Below are 5688 nucleotides of genomic sequence, written 5' to 3'. Positions count from 1 at the left end.
CACCCGGCCCCACGCTGGAGACGTAAGTTCTGACCCGGTTCTCCCTGACCCACTGTGTGTAACTCACAGCCTCTTTAGGTCTCAGCTCCCTTGACTGTGATAGTCACAGTCACAGTCACAGTGCCTGGCCGAGGAGGGCGCCCATCAGTGTTGGGAAGCCCCTAGATGCCCCAGTTGCCCTGGCCCGCCAACCCACTTGGGGTATGGGCTGAGGGTTGGTGGGCAGTCCAGCCTAGGGCTGGGAGTGTCAGTAGCAGGTGGCAGGCAGCCAGGGGCTCCCCAGTCGTGGTCACAGCAGAGAGCTGAGACAGAGTCGGAGAACCTGGAAATGACACCAAGTTAGTCTTTCCTTCCTGTCCAGCCCTCTGTGCTCTCCCAGAGCTGTGTCCCCAGGTCCCAGAGGTCCTCAGCTCTGGCCACACTTCCAGCCTTTCCCCAGGGCAGGCCTCTGTCATTACACATCCCTCACCAGCCAGGCTGCCCCGGTGGGTGACTGCAGCTCCCCAGATGGTTCCCACTGATGTTGGAGAGCGACACAGGGGTCCACTGCTGGCCCTGCCATGCAAGATCTCCACGGGCACGGAGCCCCTCAGATGGCAGAACCCACCAGAAGCCAGATTCTGAAGTCATGGGACTCCTCCCCGCAAATCCAGGACGTACATCTGCATATCATTGCACAGTGATTTGCATTCATTTGCATCCAAGTCCACATCCATCCCACCCCACACCGCTTCTTCTTCCACCTCTAGTTGGACTAAATATTTAGCCAGCACCTCCAAAGTTGTAGTGTCTAAACCCTCAACCCAACCCCATCCACTTCAAGTGTGATTTGAGGAGCTAGTGTCTGCATAGGCCTGTATTTGGGCTGTCAGGGGACGGAAGTGGAGGGGAAATAGAATCCCTACTCTTGGGGTGTTCACAGACTGGCCGGGAAGACAGAATTCCTGGGTGGGATGTGGGAAAAGTGGTAGAGAGGGTACACCCGAGTGTGCAGTTGATGCAGGTGGCAGGGGGCAGTGCTGGGAGCAGGGCTGGAGGAGCTTCGTACATGCTGGCCACTGTGTTGGAGAGTGGTCCCCGATATCCAGGGCTGAGTAAGAAACTCATCCAGCTCACCAGCTCATCCGGGGCTGAGTAAGAAACTGGATCCCAAGGCTGACTTTGGAGCAGGCTCTACAAATGGTCGCCTTGAATTGTACCATGACCTGCTCTTGGCCTGGACAGATTGGACCGAGTGTGGGGCCAGGGCCAAAGACAGCCTTCAGAGGCTGACATGAGAGCTCTGGATGGGCAGGAGCAACTGCCCCACCCAATCTGATCCCCATTCAGAGGGGAGGGGTGAGGGAACTGAGGTACAGAGGGGAGAGGTGACATGCTTCAGAGGCCCCCCGCACAAAGAGGAGCCGGACATAAACCTGGCAGCCAGGTTCCTTGGCCTGTGCCCTCGACCCCCACCCTCTATAGTCTCTCGTGAAGGGATGAGCTGGACTGGACCCCGGGGAGGAGCTAACAGAGAGGGGTTAGTAGGTCCGGGCGCTGGGGTCTGACTGCCTGGGTTCAAATCCTGGCTCCACTTCGGGGAAGCCACTCCATTCTTCACCCGAGGTTTTCTCATCTGTGGAGTGAAGCCTAGCGACACCTCTTCCTCACGGGCACTTGACTCACTTTGCACACGGCCCAAGAGAGTTCCGTAGTAAGTGTGTTCTGCATGTCTGCCGTTGGGTGGGGATTGAGGGAGGAGGAATGGGGATGGCCAGCTGTGGTCTATGTGAGGAGATCGGCCAGACTGGAGCAGGTACTGCCCAGGGAAGGAGAAGGGAACAAGGCTGGGTCTGGGGGAAAGGAGCCCCAGTGCTTGGGGACATTGGTCCCTGGGCTCTGCCGTCATTCCAGAGAGGAAGATGTGGTAGATGTGTCCAGAGCTGCCCAAGGTTTGGCAGTCTCTCTTTACTGACCTTACCCGGCCACTTATATGGATGCCGGGTCTCCAGGGGCAGGAGGGTGCCATGCCCTATGACTCTCAGGTCCTGAAAATGCTGCCGACTGCCAATGGTCAGCCTTCGAGTCCCATAGTGTGATGAGACTTTGAATTGCCTGATATGGGACTTGACAACAATACTTTAAGGTTAAGTCCTACTTTCTCTGGGTTCCTTACAAAAATGAGGGATTTTTTTTTTTTTTTAATCCCAAGAAGGATGAGGACTTAGTCTCTCCATATCATTGTGAAAAGATAACCAGCTGCCCATTGTCAGTCAGGGCAGGAAGGGCAGGTATCCATAAGGAGGGGAAGGGGTTGCTGGACAGGAGCAAGAGAACAGAATGAGGAGGGGCTGGGATACATGAAGATAAAACCAGAAGGCTCCATTATAGGGAGCTACAATGTGCAGAAGCAGACACACACGTAGGCATACATTCCTGCCCACTTACAGGCCCACAGACCATCCTCAACAGGCTTAAGGGGTGGCAGGCTGGCATACAGTTTTCTGGAATGCTTTTTTAAGAGAGAGTCTGTCTAGGAGTTTAGTCTATGATAAAGCAAGGCAGAATGAGTTCACCCTCTCCTTACACCTTTTATTTAAGCACATTTGGGAGATGCATTCATACTGTTAACTGGGGTTAAAATATAGGCTTGGTGCTCTGTCCCTTCTTTGTCCCAAAGCTGTGGGACGGGAAGAAACATGGGGAAGATAGATGAGCCGAGATCAGCCTCCACCTCGGGTCCCAAGCCAAGTGTGTTGGCATTAGCCCGGTGCAGAGACCCACGGAAAGGTGGCCTGACCTGGTCTGGCACATGTGGGGTCAGCTGGAGGGTCAGGTCCTACCCAGTCCTTGATGGCAACCTGTCCTTGGTCAAGTCAATCAGCTTCCCTGGGGAGAATGCTCCAGGCCTTTTCTTTTCCACTATTGGCTTCACGCTATTCCTGGTTCCTGGCCTTCCTCCTGCAAATCCTGTGAGTCTCTTTTAGAACTCCTCCCTCCAGTGTGAGTTAGACCCTTTATGACATGGGTCACTCCCCTAGTGTAACTGACATACAGGAGAGTCAACAGAGCTTAAGTGTACAGCTGGATGCATTGCCACCTGTGTGTCTATACCCACAAAACCACTAGATCAAGATATCGAACATTTTAGCTCCACGGAAGGCCTCTCATGCCCCTCCTCAGGAAATACCACCCCTAGAGGTGACCGGTAGTCTACCTTCTGCCACCATTGACTCAGTTCGTCTGTTCTTAACCTTCTTCAAATGGTACCACGTAGAATCGCTTTGCGTCTGGCTTATTTTAGTCCATCCCCGGGAGATTTGTCCATGCTGTTGTACGTTGCAGAAGCTTTATCACTGCGTAAGTGTTCCATTACGTGAGTACACCACAGTCTGTCTGATGATTGCCCTATCGATGGATATTTGGTTTGCCCAGTTTGAGATGCCATGAATAAAGCACTCATGTGGCATATATATTCATAGACACGTGCCCTTGACTCTCCTGGGTATGTAGCCAGGAGAGGACTTGCTGTGTGGTTCGGAGGTTGGAGAGATCACAGTCCTTCCTTCTCAGTGGCTAGGCCTTGGGACACAGCAGTTTTAACAAAATAAGCTGTCCATCCTCCCCAGTGTCTTCCCACCTCCCAGTGAAGTTTCTTGGGAAGGTCTCACACACTGCCAGATGTGAGGAACTGGACGAACCGCCCTGGAGTGCTCTGCACCTTTAAAGAGTCCCATGAAGAGGTCTGCAGTGCTGCAGAGGGTGTTGGGGGCCCTCCCTTGGGGTTGGGAAGGAGGTCAGGAGCGGGTGGGGGCTAGGGCATCCAGGCAGGAAGGATGCGACTGCGTTACCCAAGAAGCTGGCAGAAATGAAGCTCCAGGGTTAGCGACCTGTCCAAAGTCACATGGCCAGTACATGGCTAGGACCCTTGTCACCTCAGGCGGGCTTCTTTCCAGCCCAGAGTAAGCTGCTTTCTCTATGGGGGAGGCATTTCAGGACAGTTAGGGGTCAGGGTCATGATGCTGCTGAATGCCCTGAGATCAGACTCGGGCAACCCTTTCTTGGGCTTTCTACCCCTGTCTGCTAAGCCTCCCTGCCTCTGGCCTGGTCTCTTCCCAGGGAGACATTCACAGGCCTTGCATAGCCTGAGTCAGAGCCATGGGTTGAAGGAGAGACAGACAGAGCCTGGGGGCTGGCATTGCCCAAGACTCTGTGCCAGGACCTGTTGGTCTATCTGTGGGTGAGTGGAGGCAACCCCCAGAGAACATTCCTGGAAAACCGTTCGCCCTGCATGACCACCTCAGGCTTTTTTTTCTTGGCCAGAACATCGGATTAGGGGGCAGGTTAGCAAGGCTGGTGGGATGTTTTTCAGCATCTGCTGAGGCTTTAGCGGGTCAGAAGAAGGGCCACCGTGGCCCCCTGGGGAACTGACAATGGACACCTTCACTGTCAGCTTCTGGATGGTGTGCTCTCAACCAATACCAGGTTGGTTCACGGTGACTGAATTTGCTGTTCTCCAAGAAGAGAGGCTAGGCGTGCGCGCGTGCGTGTATGTCTTTGAGTGTCCAATTACTACTTCACCATTCATTCTGCAAATAGTTACTGATTGCTTATTACACGCCACCAGGGATTCTGCAGTAAATAAAAGGGACAAGGTCCCCTCTTCAGAGGAGCTTTGTGGACCCAGAACATATGCCTCCAAGTGATTCTGTGTGTACCTGAAGTATGTCTTTGCTGGAACATGTGACTGCCTCTGTGTGTGTGTGGTGGAGGGGGGCGGGTTCCTGAATATCCGAGTCTGTGTGTGCGTGTTTGTGTCTGTGTGTACTTGAACATATGTGTCTGAGCATGTGTCTATGAAGGGGAAAGAATTACTCATCCACTCAGAAGACTGTTCAAGAAAGACCTCTCCCAGAGCAGTTACATTTTCATAAATACAAACAATCAGATAATGAGTTCATTTCCGATTTCGAGTTTGATGCCAACATTCCAGTGAAACAAGACGTGCTGGCAGGCTGCTGCTCTCTGTGTGGCTCGGATTAGCTGGGGGAAAGTACAGGGGTGAGACCTGCCACTTGCGGGCTGCAGGGGGTGGGAGGAGTGGGGGTGATCTACAACCAAAGGAGCAGCTGCATGTGCCTGGGGCTGAGAAGCTCCTCACCCTTACCCGGGCATTGGGAGACCCCCGACAGCCTGCACGAGGCCCGAACTCCTCCATTCACTCCTTTGGGAGTAAGGATGGGCAGTAGAGTCGGTGCAGCTTTATAAATGGTGATGGCCTCAGAAGGGGTGGCCCAGCTGGCCGCCGTGAATTACGGAAGGCACCCAGGCCAGAGCCCAGAGAGGCCTGCCGCGAGAGCACAGAGCAGAGTGCAGAAGGAGGTTGTGCGTGGAGCCTAGAGAGAAGGTGAGGGGCCACACCCACACCACAGCCCCTGCTTCAGCCTGGATTCCCACGGCAGGAGTTGAGTACACCTCCTCTACTCTGCCCTCTCTGGCCTTCATGTAGGCTGGTCCCTCTCCTTGGAATGCTCTTCCAACTCGACAGGTCCAGATTGATGCATCAGTTAAGATCCAAACATGCGCCTCCATGAAGCCTTCCCTAACTCTGTGGGCCGGAAGCACTTTTCCCCCCTCGGTAGTTACTGCCTTCCAACCGTCTCCTGTTTTTCTTCCACGGGTCCAACGCCAGGAGGGCGGGCTTTGTGC

Source organism: Prionailurus viverrinus, chromosome A3 (assembly GCF_022837055.1).
Source record: "Prionailurus viverrinus isolate Anna chromosome A3, UM_Priviv_1.0, whole genome shotgun sequence".
Taxonomy (NCBI): domain Eukaryota; kingdom Metazoa; phylum Chordata; class Mammalia; order Carnivora; family Felidae; genus Prionailurus; species Prionailurus viverrinus.
Note: the sequence above shows the minus strand (reverse complement) of the source record.